The sequence below is a fragment of the Anas acuta genome, chromosome 5, assembly GCF_963932015.1.
Source record: "Anas acuta chromosome 5, bAnaAcu1.1, whole genome shotgun sequence".
NCBI lineage: Eukaryota > Metazoa > Chordata > Aves > Anseriformes > Anatidae > Anas > Anas acuta.
Genome location: NC_088983.1, coordinates 61,172,604 through 61,196,059, shown reverse-complemented (window position 1 = coordinate 61,196,059; position 23,456 = coordinate 61,172,604). Strand labels below are relative to the sequence as shown.

General features: G+C 35.3%; 1 long non-coding RNA gene across 7 annotated transcripts in view; it reads left to right on the top strand.

Moving 5' to 3' along the window:
- The window catches only part of LOC137857950 (uncharacterized), a 368,377-nt gene that overhangs the window by 101,298 nt on the left and 243,623 nt on the right, over positions 1–23,456 (top strand). The window contains exon 1 of one of the 7 annotated variants that reach the window (XR_011097415.1): positions 19,002–19,208. The exons of the other annotated variants lie outside the window; for them this stretch is intronic. This is a non-coding gene — a long non-coding RNA (uncharacterized lncRNA). Of the gene's footprint in view, positions 1–19,001; positions 19,209–23,456 lie in introns of those variants that run through there. 7 annotated transcript variants of the gene reach the window in all.

Sequence of the window (23,456 nt, the reverse complement as noted above, 5' to 3'; positions counted from 1 at the left end):
TGGATAAGTTTAGCACGCAGGTCTGTGGAACATTTTTGAAGCTGAGATGCTTCCAGCTGACCCAATCCTTCTAAGAGCATCCAGAAGGAACTGAAGTCACCTCGATTCTTTGTGTGAGGTTTCTCAGGGTACAGGCTATGTTTGTGTGATTCTTTTGAATTTAGCACCAAATATTTCACTGAAATCTAATCATTTTACAAGTCAGTGGACATTATATTTTCCTGTCATCATCTACTCTACACAATGAAATTTTTCTCTTCCTAAGAATTTCTATGCTACTTTCTTGTCTGACCACATTAAGATTTCACATTTTCGTATCAGTGACTCTACCAGTTTTATTTTATTTTATTTTATTAATTTAATTTCTTTTTTTTTTTCTAGGTTCACTAGCATAAATATTTAACTACACTGATGTTTATTTTCAGGTAGATAATATTATAATTCATGCATATATCATCACCCTTGCTTATTCAGCAGTCAACTATCAACCTATTGTTGTTGAAAACATAGATACAGACCTAAACACAATTGTGGCTCTATGATAACAATTATTCTAATTTTTGAGAATATTTATCACTGTGCAAGTCAAATACGTATTGCTTTCAGAGTCTTTCAGGCAATAAAGTCCAGTTAAAACTGGACTTTAAAACTTACCTTTTTGCAAAATTTAATCCCAAGTAACAGAACTTCTGAAGCAGGACACAGCCCAAGAGGACACAACTGCTTCACCAAATGCCAAGCATTACAACACCCAGTCCTGCCCACAGAAGCGTGTCAGGTCAGTAGCATGGTAAAAATCCTATGCCATTGAGTCATCAACAGTGGAGTTTCCCAGATGACTTTTTGTAAGTGGAGGTATGGTATGTAAATTAAATGAAGCCATCACCGTTCAAATGATAGTCACGACTAAATCAATGTGGACTCAAATCACAAGGTTTCCTTTCTGCTACCTCCCACCCCAATGAATCAGTGTTTCCTATCTACACATTTATTTCTGGAAAAATTATGAATAAATCTGTGGGAGGGATAGAGCAATTATATCTTTGCCCCTCCTTTCTTCTTTGTAATATCCTCTTCAGAGCATGGCTTGTTATTCCCCTGTGCAATATGCCCAATGTGGCTCTTAAAAGCTCAAGGAAAAAGGTGTTTACATTGTTGGAATTCTTTGTATGATTTACTGTAGTCCTTTGTTATTCCTCCAGGCAATTTAAGAGTATATTTGCAACAACAGCTCCAACAACGCATACTGAATTTAGTATATTGTGTAAGGGTATTTCAAGAAAGCATATTCAGTTAGTGTTATGAACCACCTTATACAGTTTCAGCTTTATACATGGATTTTTTATTTTTTAATTTTTTTTCTAGTGCAGGAAGGACTGCATCTTCAGCATAAAACATTTGCTGCTCAGGATGCCTTTTGGTTTTGCTCCATTCAAAAGGAATTCAGCACTTGTTTAACCTTACATCCAATACACAGGGGGAACTGTGGGTATGTTCAGCAACTGCATATTCTGCAATCATTGCATATTCTTCCTGACCTCTAAAAAGGTCCTGTAGGTTAGTTTGTGTATTTGATCATTATATTTTTAATGCTGATGTGATAATTTTGGTTTCAAATTGGTCCATTCTTGCTAAAATTCTCATGAATACGAACATAACTGCTTTTGTAGCCAGACTAAAACTCTTTCACTTTTGACCATAAGGCTCATCTCAAATGTGACTGTTTAGACATCCATTTTCTAAGCCACAATAAATGTAACAAACATAGAAATGCCCTTAGAAATACTTTATTATAAACAACTGCTTCTTATATTCTACATGCAAATTCTTCTGTAATTATTTTTTTCGCTTTGTAAACTGCAGATTAAACTAAAAGCTATAAGAAGCTGTGGCAACCTTAATGAACAGAATATAACATGTAAGAAAGGCTCCGTGGTTAGAGTTTGTTCAGTACACTATCTTGATTTTGGCTTCAAGTATATTTTTGCAGAAAAGAAAGACAGGAAATATAGCATGACTGTGATGGACACTATTCTGACTATATGCTACATATTTTGATATTAAATTTCACAGTACAGATACATGATTCTGATCCAAAATCATCCGAAGTGAACTTCCAATGATATCAATTTGTTTAGATCATAAATACTATTTATTGGTACAGCATAAATAATTGGCATGGCTTTGCTCTTTGTAAAAAAGGATAAAATTGTGGACAGAGAGATGTCTCATTGTATGATACTGTGAAATTTACTAAATATTTTTTGAACTACCAGAGAAATAATAATCCTCCAAAAAGCTCAAATTTACAATGTAATCTGTAAGTATGCATTTAATGAGTGAATCACAAATCACACTTCATGATCTTTGAACCATGAGCGTGTTTTGGAGATAGAAGAAACAAAAAATCATAAATTTGAGCCAGCCAAAAATATTTTTATATGTGATTCAACATATATTCATAAGGCAGCTAGACTTAAAATATGTAGAATATAGGTTACAATTAAAAAACAGAAAACCACTTTTAAGATATATTCAAAATGATAAAATAATTGTTAAATTATGCAAATTTTATGATAGACCAGAAAAACAAGTAGATTTTTATTTAATTACCACCTTTTGCTGATTCAGGTATGTTAATCACAGGCAGTCCTAATAGTTCTATCAGACTTTACTAATGTAAAAGGAACTAAATAATTAAACGTCTAAATATTGATTTTAAATGTTCCAAGTAGTAATAAAGTTTTGCTTTCTACTTAGTATGAGTTAAATTCTGCATTGGATACTTTCCTCCTTTTGGGTTGCTGCTTGAGACTGAGCAAATAGGATATAAAATTATGCTGGCAATTGTAAATGCATCCTCACTCGCTTCGTTCTTGAGAGATTCTCATTATTTCTGTTTCCCAATAACTGTTGTAGGATGCTGGACTATAATTTCCCAAAGTCTCTACATTTATATGATGGTTGTAATGTTTTGGAAAGGTTGGCACACATAGGCTGGTCTGTAAGGTGGTTGAAGAGTGGAAAAGGAAATTGATGTTTGTGTTTATAAAGCCCTCATCACTTGGATGTCTTGCTCTGGGAGGAGGGTGAGGACTACTGCTGTTATCCCAGCCTCGACAGTGAAAGGCCAGACACAAGATTTATCCTTCCATGACTGGGACTAGGGAAGCTCTGTTCCTTTCCAACTTAGTTCTCTGAACAAAATCCTAACAAAGTCCTACTTTTAACTCATGTTTTCAGTCAGTCTGGAAATTCATTTCATACAAAACCATTGGAAACAGTTATGGGGGAGTGCTGTTGTGAGCAAAAACTCTTAAACTCACCACTTTTCCCAGCTTGTTTGACTTCATGTTTTGTTCAGCACCTGCTTTCTGTTATCCTATCTCCAACTCAAGTACATGACTACTGCTGCTAATAATACTAGCACTTTCTTCCAAGTCAGCCAGTGTCCTTGTCATCAACTGCCATTACTTCTGTGTTAAAATCACTCACCTGCTATTCAAATAACACACGATTTCCTCATGGTGCCATTTTTAGGAGTCAAGTTAGAGAAGATGTCCCATGTTACCTCTACAACCAGTAAGAATAACTAAGTTTTCATATAATAATATGTAAGGGGTATTCCAATCTTACATTATATTGATAACTGCATGCTAAAACACCCATATTAAAGGAGGTGTATTGTGCCATCATCTTGCATGCAGACATGCAGACACGTGCAGCCCAATCTTACATGCCCACATTTCTACTAACGTTGAACTGAATACAAAACTTTTTCCAAGCTTGGTGATTTTGTGTGAAGGTTATGAAGGCTTCATTTTTTTGTCTGCTTCACAGTGAGGAAGGAATCTAATTTTCTCCTTCCTTGAGGAATGAAGGATTATGAATCGTTGATCCAGGGATGTTCTAAACTCCATGTATAATTTACAACCTCATCAGAAAAAGAAGGAAATACGTTCAGTGCCACCTCGCTCATTAGCACTTAATGATCTGTGCCTTGATCATGACAAGAGAGGCCCCGATTCATGTCATAGACATTATGTGTCCATTATTGAGCAAAGTGCTGATGCATGCAATTAGCTAGTCAGGTAGGGCAATCCATAACTAAATGTGCATGTATGTGTGTCTGTGTATGTACAAATAAATCCCCTTTCATTTTTGGATATCCATCCTGAGATTTTTATTGAGTTGGTAGTTCAGGACTGGGGAACACTGCATGTGTCGAGGTCATAGAAGAGACAGCTGTAGGTTGTAGGTCTTGGCAGATGCTGTGCAGAAACAGAACAGGAGCATGGCTTCAGCTTGAAACAGTTAAAACTGTGGTAGTGTTGAGCAGTACTAGGTAGGAACTGAAACATTTCTCACTTGAATCTGCACAACCAATGATGAGGGCCAAATTTGCCATTCAGAGAATTATTTTATAGTTTTATCACAGTATGAATTAGACAAAATACAACTGATTGAAACAACAGGAGAAACATTAACTGTCACCTTGATAGTAGAGGAGAAACGGAGTCTAAAGACCCAACAAACATGAACTGTAAATTGGTGATACACATAATTTCAGTGGATGAGGGGTCACTTTCTCTTTACCCCTGAACTTCACACTGGGCCAGAATATTTCTTTATAATCAGAACCAACATCGACATTTAATATTTATTACATTAGTTTTCACGTGTCCAGAGGTTCAAGGTAGAGCTGCTATTAGATGAGTGTCGTTATTTCTGTTTTGTAAACAAACAGGTTATTATAGAGTTCTGTGTCTTCCAACTTCCACCACACGGTGTTCTTTTGTATGTCTCAAACAATGAGCTGCCAGCTCCATGGAAATCTCTTGCAACATTCAGTAGTCAAAATTGGTATAAAGTTCACAGGAAGTAGAAGAATGTATAATGCATTGAAACAATGTTTTAGACATTTATATTAGACTTCTAATGGAAAAATTAAAAAGTAATGCTGCTTTGCAGTTACTGCTCATCAACAGTATGTCTTTATTTCTGGCATATGAAGGGTAGTTTCCATAGCAGCAGCATCTGTAGCACTAAGCAACATGGAAAATGATTTTTTTTTCTCTGTTATTTTGCAGATTAGAAGGGTAAAATGTATGGAAATAGGGGAAAATAGATACTACAGAAATGTAATCTTCAAAACCTGATTTTCCTTTCTAGAAATCTGAAATTGTGATGGAATAAACAATTCTTGCACTTTATTCCTGCTTGTATAAGCAAGCAGGAATATGTGGCTTCACAAATCTGTAAAGCAGGGTTTTGTTTGTTTGTTTGTTTGTTTTTATTTATTTTTTTTAATTGGCAAATTGCAGAACTACCTCAGTCCACCTCCTCATATGGTAATATTTCTTTGCTGGTGATTCCTTCACTAGTGGCCAAAAGTGAGTAGTAATTATGGTCTGTATTGCACTGAGACTGTATATTTATATTTCATTCATTTTTTGTACTAACAGCACTCAAAATATGCCACAGATAAATACTGTATGCAAGAAATGTGTGCTATTTACTCAAATCAATTATGATTTTTAGCTAAATTCTTAAAGGAGGGGAATACTTTGCTTTTGTCATGTGCACTTAAAAGTGCAACTATATATTCTAAAGAATAAATTTCAGAACAATACTTTCATCTCTTAGACACAGAAACATGATGGGAAATATCTTCAGGACAGAAACAAAGACTAAAAGGTATTGCAGAGAGTAGGTATTTCCTACTTTGTTGTAGGAATGCTTAAATCAGAATTAGAACAACAACAAAAAAATCTTGTTCTCAATGTTGCCTCTCTAATTTATCAAAATAATGATTGTTCTCAGTATGTAACAGTAAGACTTTAAATTATTATTTTGATATTAATGAGAGCTAAAAGGTCAGACAGTTGCATAAACCAGCTCTGAAATTTCCTTCCTGATGAAAGAACTTTATACAAACTTATATTAAAGTACAATACATATATAATATATTTTAATGTATTTATATATTATTATTTAAAGTATGTATCTTAAGGAAAGCTTAATTGCAGAGCCTTTTAAAATGAACTGAAGAGGAAGCTGTATAATATTGAGGATGGGTATGTTGGGAAAAGTTGGCAAGTCATTGGTGAACAATTCTTTTCAGAATAATTTTGACTTTCATGTTTGGGCCAAATGTATTGTGCAGATGCTCCTCTGTGGTGGTTTTTATTTTAGTAGAAAAAAAAAAAAGAAATTTACAAATGGTATTTTTACTGGGAGCTTTGTTCCTAACTCCTTTAAGCACTCTGAAATTTTCTTTAGTGACACTTCAAAAATGTTTCGGTTTTCCATTTTGCAACCCTTCCTACTGACTTACTGTAAATATTTAAGCATCATGTCTATAACCATCTTTTAACAACCTTAACTGGTTATATTTTGATTTTAAGAAATAGCACACATCCTTCAGGGTTCATTTATAAAGAATAACTGTTAGATAAATCAAGAATAAATATTCTTTGTTCCATGAAGAAGAAGTACTTTTCTTAAAACAGATTTTTACCTCTTTTTAATGTACACTGGGAATGGAAGAAGAAAATCTTGAGGAGCTTCACAAAAGGTGTATAGAGAATGAAAAAATGTCTGTAAAGTTGATGTGCTCTGTAGGAGCCTGTTTAAACATGCCTGCTGCAGTGTTATCCCAGCAGATGTGCTCCAGAGTATGGGGTTCCAGGGTGCTAGTGGTTTGCTGCTTCTGTGTGTGAGCCTGGACTTAAGGACTTTTAGCAGTTTCTCCTTCTCTTTAAACTTGCATTGACACTTTACTCCCATTCACAGCACTTTATTTTCTTGGAAATTCCTGAGAAGTTAGACAGATTTAAAGTAAGCAAAGCAAAACAAAACAAAATATGTACCATATTTTGATACATGGATACAAGCTGTTAGCTCTCAACTTTGCCTTTAAACTCAACAATTTTCTGTAGTCTTATGTCTTGTTTATCTGAGCAAGTAAGTTTGTTGTGTTGCTTTCTGTTTGTTGACTTTCTGTTACTCTCTGTTTTCTACAAATATCTTATCATCCAAAAGAGAATAAAGTAATATTCTTATTTGTTAGTCTGAGTACATATTATAATTTATAACCAAACCCTGTGTAGCACAAAAAAAAAAAAGTATGTCTAAGTCTAATACGAAGCTTGACTGACTCTTCATTTGAATAGAAATATTCTTGGACATGTCAGTTGTAGCTAATAAAACTCAGTGCCTTGTGCAACAAACCTCAAAGCTATAGGAAACTTCTGCAGAGCTTGTTTGACACATGTTGGTATATATTCATGGATTCAAGTATTTGAGTCAGCTAACAGGTTATGCTGTATGTATCTGAGGCAGAAGAGAAAAAAGTTTTACATGTTTGATGGTGATTTAGACATTGCCCTTAAGTGTTTGGTAAATTTACCTTATTATTTCTTTTTGTTAGAACTCATGAAGGAAGAGGGAAGAATTACTTTTACAGCCACTTTAAAGACCATGGCTTGAATTGTAGATTATACTGAAAATGTTACTGTTAGAAGAGTTCTATTGTTACTTTCTTCTTTGCTTTCACTCCTTCTTTCCAAGCTCTCTTCATCTATGAATCTGATAACAGAGTACATCAAGACATACACGTAATTGCGTTAATTTGCACAAGCTTACAGTACTTGAAGGTAACATTCCCAAATCACTACAGATGGTTTACTAATGCAGAATCTCTATTATCACATGGCAACTTTAGATTATGACTATCATATTTTCCTTCATGCTTCATCATCCATCTACTTGCAAGAAGATGGAACCCTTAGAGCAGAAAGTGACAATATCTTACTGCATCAGTAACTTATCAATGCAAGAAAAGATATGAAGGATAAAGTTTTAGGAATGGTCGAGTCATTATTCGCTGGCCTTTTATGACATACTTAAGGTGACTCCTCAGTCTTGCTCTAACTCACATTTCTGATTGATACCCATTGCTCCGGAAAGCATGTATGTCATCGAAAAAATAATTTGATGATATTTCACTTTTCCTCCATTTTCTCCATTCCTTCATTGGTTTAGCATTGACCACATGCAGGACAGAAAAGAGCTTCTGACAAAGACACCTATTTCGGATGAATGATTGTACTGCTTCAGATCAAACAAATCTATTAATTCTGATCTTGGTGGTCTCACAAGTAGAAGCTGCTTTAATAGCAGCAGGTAAGGACACAGCAAGTGCATGGTGATAACTCCCCACTTCTTCCCTCCCAGAGTTTGGCAGGCTGCGGTGGAGCTGGGTGTTATAACTGTATCTTTTTATTTAATACTCTTTAGTAAATGCTTAATTCATGAATTTGCCTAATAGCTTTCCAAAACCATTTATACTTTCCACTTCCACAATATCTTTTGGTGATGAGTTTCACAGTTTAATTATATGTTATATAAAGAAAAAGTGCTAAATTGTGTTTGTTTTAAATTTGCAGCTGAAAATTCCATGGAATACCTCTAACTCTTTACATTGAGCAGTAATTTCCAATTCCCTTCTGCATATCATTCATACGTATATGTATCTTTATAGTATCTCTTAGCTGTTTCTGTGTGAGCTAGTCCGTTTAATTTCTTTTTAAATGAAAATAAATTGAGATCTCTGATCATCCTCTTATCCCCCTTACATCTTCTTTAGTTATATTGTACCATTCTTGAGATGGAGGAACAGAATTGCATGAATGCCATGTTTTTCTTTAATAATATTAAGGTTTTTAATTCTAAGCTTTTAATACTTTTCAAATAATTCCTAATGTTCTATTTGCCTTTTTAGGTGCTCCTGGGCAAAGCAGTCATTTTTATAGAAGTATCACTGTAGATGTGCAAAGACTTCAAGATGTCTTTCCTGATTGTTTATAGCTAAATTAGCAGCAATCACATGGGAAGCATAGTTAGGACTTTTATTTTTCCCTGTATAGATAACTTTGAACTTTATCAAATTGAATTCTATCAAGCAGTTTATCATGTAGTCATTCCATATTTTGAGATATTATGCAACAATTTGTGATCACCTTTTTGTTTTCTTCTTTTTCTTTTGATCATACATTTTGAGTATTATTATTTTTTTTTTGCTATCAAAAAATATCTAACTTCTCTGCTATTTTTACAAATCTTCCAAGAACACATCAAGAAGCATGCATCACTGTAGGTTCCCACTGGTAACTCTTGTACTTTATGAAAACTGACTATTGAGTTCTGTTTTTCACACTCATTGAAATATAGATGTCGATGCCGCTTATTGATGCTTTCCTCCTTTGAAACTCTTTTAAGAAAGAGCCTCTGGTGAGAGACTTTGTCATAAGGTTGTTAGAAACTCAGGTATATACTATGTATCAACTGGATTACCGCTATCAATGTGCTCATTGACTCCTTCATTAAACTAATAGATTTGTGAGGCTTGACTTTGATTTACAAAAATGTCTTGACTGTTGCCCACTATATCTTATTTACTAACTTGCCTTTGTATTCTAGTCTCTATTGTATTTCCACCAACATGTCTGTTGTAGAAATCAGATTTATTGCTCTGTAGCTCCCTAGAATCTCCTGGAATTTTATGGAGAATTTGCTTCACATGTCATACCTTTAATTTCTTTTGTATTTAAGCTAATTTATATCAACAACCAAAATATATCAAATTCATACTTGCACTTCTTTAGAACTCTTGGATGAGTTCTGTCTGTTTGTGGCAATGTGTTATTGTTCATTCCATGATTTTTTTTCCTATAACCTCTTCCACTGGTTTTACGTTTTCAGAAAAAATTCCTCTGATGTATTCCTCATGAAAAGGCTCTGGGGCAACCTCTCCAACTCCTGTCTTTTGCATTTTTGTGCAGATAGTTACTTTAACTTTTCTGTTCTATCCTATCACTCCTTGACTGTTCTTATTACACTTCTCATGTATAAGTCTTACAGGATCTTTAATAATATTTTGTTTCAGATTAATTTTAAATAGTTTTAATAGAATTTAAAAATTCTTGTAGCTTATAGGCATTGCTTCATCTTTAACTCTGACCATTCCAGCAATTTCAGTAGTCTTTTAAAATGCTTTGAGGAGTTTTCTTTTTTCTTTCATTTTTTTTTTTTCTTTAAATATCTACGATGCTTTTGCTTAAATAAAAAGTCTTCCTGACACCTTTAAAATTGTTGTCCTTTTCACTGCTCCTTTTAATGAAGACATTTCCTTTTAACAAACTTCTTCATCTGTAGACAGCTTTTCCTTCTGAAACAAATAACTGCTGCAATAGGAATTTTGTTTCAATGTTTTGCAGTTCTTTACAGCACAAATATTTTCCCTTTCATAGCAATGCATAGGAGACCAAACATGCAGATTCTGTCTCACAATCATATATGAAAAGTATTCATACTCATTCCTTTGGGAATATGTCATGACTTCTGAAGTATCTACTAACTTCTGATTCTCCACCGTATTTCAAGGTCTTTATATCTATAAAAATGAATACATAACAGTAGCAATTTATTTGACAGTGTTAAGGCTCATTTTCCATACATAATATAATACAACTTAAAGTGGTAGGCAAACCAAAAAGAAAAGCTCTAAATTTATTAAAAGAAAAACTGTTTGAATATGGCTGGAAACTTATTATATTAATTTTAAAAATCTTAAATGACTGGCACTATTTGGTTTAAATCTTGCACATAACCATTGTTTAATAGCAATAGATACTGCTCATATATATTATTGTCATCTGTTTTGAGGAGAAAATATAAATATAATCATGTTCCATACTGTTGGAATGTCTGTTTTATGAAATTTTGGACTTATCAGGAATATAATTAAAATATTATTTTGTTGTTTTTGGACAGAAAAGTATTTAATTTCTAATTCTTTTTCTACATAATTATATTTCTTTCTGAAGGGGAAAAATTGTACAGATCACATTGCTCTGTTTGTTTTTGGTATTTTCTTATGTAAACTTCCCCAAAAGTAACACTTTTTACTTGTGTAATTACTTACTCCATCTGATGGTATAATGTACTGAATTCATTTTATCTTTAATTGTATTTATTCTATTTGACCTTTGCATTTCAGATAAAGGAGTAGTGCTAGTTTTATTATATATATATATATATATACACATATATACACTTTTCTCTAATGATTTCAGGGTAGAAAAAAAACACACACAACTGTCTAGGATGAAAAAAGAGCATAAATGTAGACAAGCGGTGTCAATGACAAATGTTTTGGAAGCCTCTTAATATGTACCTGTAACATTTGCATGTTCTCTTTTTTTTTTTTTTTTTTCTTAAGGGAGTTTAGTACATTTAAAAATGTCAAAGAGACTGGTGAAGTCTCTTGAAGTTGTTTATACTTTGTCCTTTCTCCTGATCTAAATAAGAAGTAGCTTTACCATATACATGTAAGTATATAACTTACTGAATGCACCCTTCCTATCTCCTCTCTTTTCCTGTCTTTGATGGATGTGAAAAAAATGGATGTTGGATAAGAGAAATTATGAATTTGTAAAAATATAAAGAAGGTTTATTGGATGGAGAAATGGCTAATTAATTTATTAGAAAAGAGAGTTGATGTGATCAGGAAAAAGAAATGAGTCATACGAACAGTAAGGGCAAGCATCTGAACAGTGGCCTAGTGTGCAGTGCTGAATAAGTATATGAGTATTTAACTAATCCTAGAGTTAGGCATAGTGTACAAATAACATGTAGTCCTCTGTGGGACTGCCACTTCTTAATTTTTGAGCTGACATTGATATGGACGTGCGTGTGGAAAAATCTGTGTGCTCATGCGTGGATTTGCAGTGAAGAAGGTGAAAAGGGGTGAAGGAAAGAGTTAGCAAAAGTTTGTTTCTGTCTCCCCATTCAAGAGTAGATACAGAAGTGCTAATGCAGTGTTTGCATCATGACATATACACATGCAGTGGCTGCTTGTGTTCATGAAGAGATGGGCTAGAGTGGTTTTCTGAGCTGGTAAACTTTTTGACAATTCTGAAATGTTAACAGGCATTTTAAATTCTTAGTGCAAAATTAGAGGAGATTTAAGGGAAAACACTCTTTTACAGTATTTTGTATTACATTTTTATTTTTACCCCCCTTAATGCAACACTTCTTAATTTCCTTTTGTCAAGCCGATTGTAATCTTTAACTGGTAACTAATTTGGTCATAAAACACTGACCCAGATTTTTCTGGGTAATTAACAAGTCGGTCAAATCAGCAGAAGCAGGTGTGGTGTATTTTCAGTACCAGTGGAGAAAAGCAGTTAGCTGGTGTTTTAATTCTCATTTCCAGTAATGAACTATATAACATTCTGGCTGGCTAATGCAATTAGCATTGTCTGCTCCTCCCCTTACTACCTCACTTAAAAAAAAAAAAAAAAAAAAAAAAAAAAAGGAATCTCAGAACAGAAATTTAGAAAAGACCAAGAATTACTGACCCTTTTTGCACTCTTCTCCTACTCATGTTATTAACCTCCTAGATTGAGCTTTTTGTAGAACAGTAATAAAAAATTTATCCAAATATGTATCATGTTACAAGCTGAGACAGAAAACAATGTTTCCATTCTTCAAGCAATTAATTATTGTGATTAATGATTTCCCCCTTCTCTAAGCACAATTCTGCCAGGCAGAGCCAGCCCATTGACATATTGTAGAATTATAATGCATATCTAATTAAAGGTGACCTGAAAAGGCAGGGTGTTTAGCCTTCCCTGTCAGGACCAAGAAACTGTTAATCAGAAAGTGCTTGCTTTCCACACCACCCCACCCCTCCCTTTTTTTATTTTTGTGCTAATTTCAAATCTTCTCCCTGCATCAGTGAGCAGATGAGATCTTCAGCCAGCTTTCATCTTTCAGAAAAATGAATAGTGCAGAAAGAACATTATCAAATGAGCTGTTGAAGAAGTCAGTGAATATGTCATTGAGTGTGACTGCTTCCAGAATGAATTTAGATTTATCTCTGTTATCTCCCCTCTCCCGACTCACTCTCCACACTCTGTTTGCACACAGTCCACATGTCAGCTGGGGTGGGTCATAATGAATCATGAGGGACAGTTACTTGTAGTATAGTGACAGGTCCAATTGTGATACAACTTGTTCTGGAATTAAGTTTGTTAACATTATAAATTGTCTCATTTGACCAGAGGTTTAAACACCTAGAAGATTTTATGCATGCAATTTCTTAAAGTATTTCATTTCCATTAGGCAGCTGCTGCTTTACAGTATTCCACAAATGAAATTGTTTCATCACATCAATAGCTGCACAAAACAACTGTGACAACAAGAAGACTGTTCTTGCCCCCATCTTGCAAACAACTATCATTCAAATCAATAAAATCTGGCAACCAGATAACACCAAGAGAAGATATTATTTAAATTCATTTTTTAAGCACATCTCCAAATGCTTACACTGATGCAAAATTCTAATTCAAACCAAGGAATTTTCATACTGTTCTGTTCAGTTTCTGTAGAAATAATCCATTCAGTTAGCAGCATCTTAATTAGAAAACCAATAAATATTTTCATTTTTCTTTTCAAAGCAGGCAGTTTTACCGTATGTGATGTGAACTTGTTGTCATAATGAAGACTTTTTTTTTTTGGCATATGATGGCAAACAGTGTGATTGAATTGCAATATTTTACCCACAGGGAGAAAAAGAAAGGCTAATATTTTTCTTTTCTTTTCATATGTTGTCAGTATTACCATGTAACCGAATGTGATATCAAAAAACCTGCAAAGTCAGCACACCTTCTGAAACATTTCCTGTATGCTGCAAAGCCTTTGGGTATTTCAGTAGTTACCTATGAGTTCATACTTGTGATCATATTTGACTAGGCTAATCCTATGTAGCAAATAAGTCTTAGATGTTTTCAGTTAAACAAAATCAGTAAGTAGAGTATCGCTGAAGTTTAACAGTATTTTACTGTTAATTTATTAAAATCAATTGGTGCAACTGATTTATTTGTTTGGTTGTTTGTTTTTTAATCACAAGCCTCAGGAGTCAGGGAAATTTCTGAAAAGTTGTTTTCTTGGGCATTTTTCCATATGTCTGCTGTTTTAGAGGGATAGAATTATACTGTTAGGTGTGTATTTTTCCTCAGATATCTATGCACATACACACACATGTGCTATGTTCTTTTTATTTTTCCTTTTTTTTTTTTTTTTTTTCATATTCACACAGAGTCCAGATGTCCCCTAGCAATCTGGAAAAAGCCTGACCAGTTGTGGTATCAAAACCCATCCTAAAGCCAGGACAGGTTTTGGTCCTAAAATCTGTTGCAATGGGAGAGCTACAGAGAAGCACAAGAGAAAATACTGTCAAATTGCTAATTATCAATATGATGCATTTACAGGTTTTTTACAGCTTTATCTCAAATGATATTGCTGTACCTTTTTATTTAGGGCTGTAGTTACAAAAATTATTTACAACCTCTTAACAAGGAAAACCTGAAGTGCTTGCTTAGGGAGTGGTATTTTGCAGTTGAGAAACTGAGGCCTGGGTCAACTAAGCAATTTTCTGAGAGGAAATCCATGTCAGAACTGAGAGCTGGAATTCTTCCACAACCTTGTCAATTGCCTTTACTAAAAAGGGATCCTTCCCTTATATCTGACCCTCCCCTAGACTGTGAATAACTTAGGAAAGTAACAAAATTTGTAAATTAAATAACCTGAACATTATTCATCACAGTATTCCCAGCCATTAGACACAAGCAACTGCCATTGTGTATTCTTCTGAAGCATGTGTAGCTATGTAAGAAAACTCCTGATATAGGTGAATTTCAACATGGATTATCTTCAAGCATTAAAAATTCAAATTTTGTTTACTTTTAAACTCAGAAAAGCTGATTTCAAAGTCACATGAAACCCATAAAATGTATGTTTTCTTTGCACTTCAAAATGATCAGAACGTAGTTGGAACATGAAGTCCCCCAAAAGGAACAAGGTTTGTCACGTGGTCAAAAAAGATCACTTTCTTCTTTCTTTTCACTGGTCATTAAAGATCACTTCTTTCATACCAGCACTTTGACAGCACCAGACAATACATATATGTGTGCATATCTACATACATAGATATATATGTATACCCATCTGTCTTACTCTTAAACTTACCCCAGCACGATATTTCTATCTGATAAACAAGACCTATCCCCCATAATGCGTTGCTTGCTTGATTTGATAGTGTTTTTTTACTTGCTCTTCATTTGTCTGAGCTAGGTTACTTTTACCATTTGCCTTGAGGCTTTGAGGATCTCTTATTCATTTCTGTCATTTAGTAATCTCACCCCCCCTCGATTAATTGAAATTTGCTTATGGGGGGGATACATTTACTGAGGTGCTAGGCAATGTGTCTTCAGTCTTCACTGAGTTTTTGTGCAAGTAATGTTCCTATTAATTTCAGTGGAATTTTTGTTCGATTAAGGACTAAGGATTTCAGGATTCCATCCCCCCAGCCTCAGAAAACATCAAGTAAAATGTTTATTGCAATTATGCTAGAAATAAAGCCTGCAGTAATAAACTATCGCAAGCACTGATAAATCATGGAACTACAGTAAAGCTTCTGAGTAGATCAGGAGACACTTAAATAAGAATTGTTGTTTGTATGAGCCCTGGAATCATCAGTGGTATTTTCCTTTCATCAGATAGTGCTGCAATTGATTGCTTTGATGGTTTTCTAGCTTTATGTTTAAAATGAGAAATTTTACACAAACAATTTTAGCTCAATTTCAGAGACACAGGACATGAAAATTGGCAATGAAAAATGGTAACATTTTTGTTTCTTGTAAAACATCTTACTTGCATAATTATTGATATTATACAAAATAGATGATACATTTCCAAAGTAAGTTTTTCTCTTGTTAAAATGTAAAAAATCAAGTTTTGTTTAATATTCCAGCATTTTATTGCAGAAAACAGTAACAAAAACTATTGTTAAATATCTGAAGAGATTTAAAATATTTGTCATTTTCCTTATTGTTTGATGGTGAAATAAGCGTCTTCAAAATACCAAACCAAAACAGAGGAAATGCTGAATTTTTACCCTGTGTTTTAAATACCTTCTGTGGGAAAATAAATATCAGGAAAATTCTGGGGTTACTGTTCCAATATGTACACACTCCAGACAGAAAACGTTTTATCTGAACTCTTAGCCCACATTAGTCCTGTACAGAAACTTGTTCCTGAAACGATGGACCTATTCAGGTCCATGGGTGGAACAGGAAGCTGTGTGACTTGGCGTGCGTAATGCTGATTGAATCTGGGCTGCAGTCTCATTTCTTACACATGTAATGTGTACTACTTTCATCTATCACCCGATACCTTTAATCAGCATGGAATTAATGCAATGAAGTACCTTAGGCAAGGACTAAGCCTTCCTTGTGTTTTAAGCTTATGAATCATCCATTTGAATACTGTGTGTTAGTTCATACTTTAGTTTGTATATAAGACAATAACTGATCATAGCTTGAAGTAGCATTCAGCTTCTGTAAGGGCTGCACAATCGGGTCCTCTGATATTTACAGAAAAAAAAAAAAAAAAGGAAAAAGAGGAGTAGGGTTTGATTTCAGTTATATGCTTATAAATTGCAATAATTCTATTTAATTTAGAGAAGTCACTCCAGATTTACACCAGTGCTACTGCAAATCAAAATCTGGCCCATTGTCTTAGCAAAATACACCAAGTCAATATCAGTTCATTACAGAGAGGGAGAGAGAAAGGGAATGAGAGGGAAAACAAGGATTTCGTTAGCAATGCATTCTGTAGTATAAAAGATAAAAAGGAATATCCAATTAACACACCACTATAATTGCTTGCAGACATTCTTTTTTATTTAAAGATGAAATAGCTAAGAGTTCTCATCAAAACTAGGGTCACAGCCTACATATTAAATGAAAGAAATTGATTGGGCTTTATTACACCCTGACTACTGCAAATGTGCCTCAATCACTGATTGCTATAAATTTATTCTTATAAACTACTAATTGCCCAAGTCATAATGGTAACAATGGTATAATGAAATTATCTTGATCAAGCTGATGCACAAATTTTGCTTGACAACATGAGCAGTGTGAGAAAAAAGGAAAGAAGACATGCATACAAATACATAATGTTTCATTAAAATTAAAACCAATGTTAAAACAACTGTTCTCTGAAGTATACAAAGTTCTGTATTAGAAGGGCTTCCTTTAGAAAAATCATTTAAGAAGACAGGCATTTACATTTATAATAGAATGATCTTGCATTTTTTATTTGTCTTGAAAATTAATGACTTACTTAATCACATTTGATCAAAGGAGATAAGTTGATGTAGTCATGTGTTTCTGATTGCATTAAGCCTGATCCAGAGTGGCATGATGGATATTTAATAGTCTTGCTGTCCCTCTATATCTTGTCACCATTTCTTGATATGCATGGATACTGTAGAGCACACCACAGCACAAAGCTGTACTTTTAATAGAACAGAATAAGTTTAGGAAAAAAAAAAAAAAGGAAATTGTAGCTTACATGGCAGAGCTTTTAGAAGTAGGCTATCCACTATCAAAATACTTTCCTAAAGACAAAACCTCATGCTCTATGTAGTTCAAATCATTTTCTCCTTTTAAAAACACATTCTGCTTTTTCTATGCTGCCTGTATTAGAAGATATCCCTCTAATAGCTTTCAAGAACTAGGCAGAGAGAAGCTATGTATAAGCAAAAACAGCTATCCAGAAACTGTAGGAAATTTCTAGAAGCTGGAATGCAGAGCATTGTGTAAAATGCCAAAAAGTGGTGCTATTTATACTGAGCTAATAGCTGTTTCTACAAGTGTCAGCTGAATCATTCAGAGGGAATGTTGGTATGTATGAGAAATTATTATTTCTGAGTAGTTCAAATGTAGTCCCAACTGTTTCAGAATTAATTGCACTAAAAAATATTTAAATTCATGTCTAATTCTTTCTCAGAACATTATGAAACATTATGAAACATATACATATACATATACAACATTATGAAACATATACATATACATATACAACATTATGAAAGTGGTTTTTTTTTTTTTTTTTTTTTTTTTTTTTTTTTTTTTTTATGGATGGGTCTCAAAAGCAGGGCTGCAAACTTTTATACAATGCTGTCATTTTTTCATTTGTAAAAAGAGGGGCTCCTAAACTTGGTATAGTTGACATAATCCTATGGGAACATAAAAACCAGAGCTGAAAGGGTTTCCAGGGGTCATGGAGCTAAGTCTGCAATCCTAGCACAAGCTGGATGCAGTATTTGATAGGCTGCCTCGCGGTGTGACTGTTGTGGTCTCTATTTTTGCCCTTATTGCCTAGAAACTTTTCACTAATGGCTAACCCAATGCCCTTTTGCTGCAGTTTACACCCAGTGACACATACTTCACCTAGAATGGCCATGGAAAAAGTGGTTTATTCCTTTGCTCTTTGCAATACTTTTTACATATGGGAAACGTGTGGCTCTGCATGACCTGTCCTTTGCACAGGTGCGTTGGGGCTCCTGCTTTGCAGGGTCCTACCCTACTCCTGAACCTAATAACTAAACAAGGAGAAGCTGGCCCTGGCTTAATTACGATTGGCAGAGCCCAGGTGCCATATTAATCCTCCTCAGCAACGGTGTAATCCAAAGGTGATTGCAGAGAATCAGGATATCAGAATGAAGACTGACAGTAAAACCTGGCTGTGGTGGATGCTGTATCTGATTTTGTGTGCTGCTTTCCTCAGGGTTATGTGCAGGGAGAGGGCCCCAGCACAGGCCGGCATGCTGCATGCACGCAGCTAGCAATGCAGGAGCACGTTCCCTTCCAGCTTCTGTGTCTAAGGTCTGAAACCATGACAGCATTTTTTTTTTTTTAAATACATATACGCAGGGGCAGCGTGTGAGAGTTCAGGACAGAAAATCTGCACCATCAGCCAGGAGCAAACGACCTGCTTACTGCAATGTGCAGCACCTGGCAGCGCAAGGGGTGACCCGGCCACAGCCACCTGGCCACACTTGAGCAAACTAGCGGCACCTGGGCCCCTCAGGGCGGGAAAGGGAGGGCTGCGAGGCCTCCTGGGCCTCCTAGCACCCCGGTGGACCCGCAGGTAGCGGCTGGGGTCGGGGTGGGTTATAGTGCTCGGCTGCCTGTCGGCCAGCAGAGGGACAGGGCTCCCTCCCGATGCTGCTTCGCCTCTCCTACTGATCCCTACTGATCCCTACTGATCCCGAGCTGGGCGCCGAGCAGGTAAGGGATAAGGCGTTAAACAAAGTTAGTGCCTGAGGGCGGGGGAAAAGGGTTGAAATTTAAGTCTTCCCTCCTCATCCTAGCTGAGGATCCTCGACCTTTAAGTCAAGGTTTTCGAAGTACGTGATGAGTTTTCTTCACCTTAGCGGATTTTTAACATGTTAGTGGCTCAGTGGAAAGTCGTTAACTCCTTGAACTAACCTGGAATTTATCAGGTAATTAAAAATGGCTTTTGTATAGGAACGTCCGGCCTCTGAGCGTTCCTTGAATAAAAGTACGTGCGTTGTTTTGAACTGCTTGGTTGTCTCAATCTACCTCACATTAAGTGGATTTCCCCCAAAGCTTTCACTGGCTGACTTTACCTCTCCACTGGGATAAATGGATTTACTGGGTACCCCGAAGCGCTTGGGTTAAAAGCAGGTTTTTTAGGATTAACTTTGGGTGACTGGATTTTCTCCCTTGCTTTATTCTACAGGAGCAGAATAATATTCTGGGACGCAAAACTACATAAAATGTACCAATGCGATGAAAATTCTGTTAATTCTGTGGCACTAATTCTCTCACAACCAAACATATGGTAGTAGCTCATAGGATCTCACTGAATCACATTCCTGTGTTTAGTGAAGTATTAGAACTGTCTTGTGGTGTTAATTCAGGTGTGGGTAGCTTGTGTTTTTGTTTGTTTGCTATTTTTAAGAAACTCACATCCTCAAATTTAGCAGTAATTGACCTTTCTCAGCTGCTCAGTGAAAGGCCAAGGGTTGTGGAACAAGGAAACTTAATTAAACTCTTTCACTAAATATCATTTCTTATCTATTACGTTATATATTAATGAGACGTCCTGTAGGTATAAGCTACTCCTACCTCTAGGATACACATTCTATGGAAACATATGTGTTTTAATGTTCACATTAGACCAGATTTTGTTTTCCATTATATCCATTCTGCAGTTGCATAAACAGTGGATACTAAGTATTATAAATGATGTGAATATTGATAGTTACTCTATGTTATTTGCTATCCTTCCTTTTATTATTATTCTAATTTTGATCTTTTTTTTTTTTTTTTCCCTTATTGTTATATTTTAGTCTGGGTGGATGGAATTTCTTTAGCTTTTTGTTTTTATATATAGGCTGCTAGATGGAATTTTGTAGAAAAAAATATATTTGCACAACTGGAAGCCTCGCCCTTCTTTTCCTCTCCCTTCCACTGGCTTTTCTTTATTATTATGCAGCTAAATTTTGTTGCCTTTTTCGGGTTGCATAGTTCTGTTTCCAGCTAGCACTTAGAAAGGTATGTGTACCTGCAAGTGGTCATGTTTATAAATTCAGATTTTGATAGATCTCTATGAGAGAGATAGTGGCCTGTACAGAGCATAGGTGGCCTGAAAATTACAAGTCTCAGAATCAATGTCAGAAGACAAGACATTGTATAATAACACTTGCATGGATGGTAGGGGTATTTCTGAAGTGTTAAAATCAGAATTTTAATCTGACACCTACTGAGAAGCCAAGAAAATTCCTTAATATTATTAGTATGATCAATGCATGATGCCTGGAATGCTATGCTGTGAAATGTTAGCAGTATTTCTGGAACTTGTAGAACAGGAGTGCAAAAGCTGGATTTTCTAAATGGCCTGTTCATGTAACATTGTAACACTTGTTCTCTGTCTTACTCGTCCATTCGTTTATCCATCCATCTCTCTATCTATCATGAATGACAATTCTAACTTACTTTAAACTCTCCAAAGGTATATTCTTAAATTTTAATGTTGGAAAAGCTTCGTGATGACTAGTACTTTGGCTTAATGTGGTATAGCTTCTGACAGCTGCCGCTGTAAGAAAAGCAAAGGATGACTGCATTACTGTCAGTTTCTGTCAGATTCTGGTTGCCAAACTCTTGCAGGGATGATGACAGTGAACCAAACAAGAGTGACAAAAGGAGTCAAAGCTGTGATTTTAAATACGGAAGAGTGGACACTTGCATTGCATTTTGTAGAACAGAATGAACACCGTGAACATGTGGACTTCTTTGTGCCATGGTCCTTGTTCCCAGTTTTTTAAGTCACTCCTCAGGACTTTTACCTATGCTTTGTGCTATTAAAAAGAAATAGAAATGTTGACAAGCACAGAGTGGTTCAGACTGTAAACAGAAGAATAACCATAACTGTGGAACGTACTAGAAAGAAAAGAATTATTTCTGAGGTTTGACCCCAAGAACACTGAAAACCTTCTGGATAGCAGCTTGTAGTTATATGGGTAATGAAAATGTGACCTAGCTTTCAAACCAAGTGAAAGTGAGGGACATATATGAAAGTAATAAACTATATCCTCATTAAACACCACTTAATGTTCTTCACATGAATTTCTGTATCTTTGTTTATCCCAAGATTATTTTCTGGATGAGTTTCTGAACAACAGAAGCAGTATACTTCTGTGTGTTAGGTGCAAGTAGAACAATTGGGCCAGGTGGTATTTAAACATGGGATATTTATTGGTCTCATTCAATTTATTACAGTATTTCCAAACCATCCTACTCTAAGATGTCAAAGTAGCAGAGCAAAGAAGCACAAGGAGTTAAACCATTTGTTTTATACATTCTCAGTTTTGTATAATATACATATATTAAGAGTAATAATAATGTGACGCTACCTCCTTTCGCAACTAACTACAAATTCATCTTTGTGCCAGTGATCCCCAAGATGAAGGGTAAATCTGAGGCTATGCCTGAATTTTGGCAACAGAAGTCCAAAGGATGCCATGCACGTATCTTGCATGATTGTATTTCCCTGCTTTCCCTGGTGTCCTCTACCCCCATCCTTTCCATCTGCTCATGATGCTAGAGCTGTGATGAATGGGCTGGCTGAGGGGCAATGACATAGATATTTTGTTGACCTAGGGTTTAAAACAGTTTTTGCTGTACTTATTTGCTAGGTAAGATTTCTGCAGTGGTAGGTAAGCTTCTGCAATTGACAGAAATATGGCTAAACTACAAAAAAGCTCTGTACATGGTGTTACTATTTTATGGATAGATAAGCTGGGAGGGAGTAAGTGGGGAATAAAATCGGTAGGTAAGCGCTGAGACTGTATTATCCCCACTAAGATAACACTATTAATTCAGTACTCTATCAAATGCTATTGAGAGTTGGTACATGTAGATTACTCTCTTAATTTATGAGAATGTTACCAGAGTAAATCTACTATGTGTTTTGCATTTTGTGTCATTGTTATTCAAAGCTAAGATTCACTGTTTTCCTCATTCTCCAGTATTATCAGCTGAAACGTGCTGAACAGTTGCAGGAGAGAATACTGTGACAGATTGCAAAATGGCATTGTTTATGTTTCAAGTTCCATTAGGAACAAGTTGTTTTAAAAAATATATATATCAACTGTGGTATTTCAAATTCTGGGAAGTGTTTTGCAAAGGATTTTGTACTGGGAGATAACAAAAGATTTGTTTAGTTCAAAACTAAGCAAAGTTAGTTCTTGAACTAGAGAACTTTTGTAATGTTTGAAGTGGAGCCTAGCTGAGCTGCAAGCTTGCTCAATCTTGATGATGTGTGTGTTCCTAGTTCTAGCACAACAATCAAATATCCTTAGAAAGAGGGCTTTACTGAGAACATATCTTGTTGCTTATTCTAGGAAAAACAAAATTCTATTGTTTTTCCTGGTATGTACTTTTTTGAGCGTTATAGTCTCAATGTTGTTTTGTATTCCTAGGAAGGACACATGTAGCTCTGGCTGAGTTCCATGGAAACACAGCCCATGGCAGGCTGCACGTTGTTTGTGTGCATTTAAGACCAACTTTGGGTTATCGAAGCTCAGAAACTTAGAATCAGAGACAGACCTTGCATATGGAAGGATTATCCTTTTGCAGACTTCATTAACCATTATATCTGTACTTAGGCTTCTCTGCAGTGACAAAATCCTATGTGGGTTGAGTGGTTAGACTCCTTTATTTTACTCTCCTTTGATTGTTGTGGTCATAGAAGAGCTGGTCAGCAGAGCCTTCCTTGAATCTTGGCATCATGGAGTTTTTGTAGGATCTCGCTGTCTTATGTGCATGTGCGTTACAGTTATGATGAAACATTGTGATTTGATTTTTCTCCTTCCTCAGACCCTTAAATGTACGGTATTATATTAGTGCAAAATATGCCATGGGTGAAATTTCAGTGAAATACACTCTCTCACTTTTAAATTTCTTCAAGTTTAACACGAGTACTTATAGTCCTAAAACAAGAGCATGATC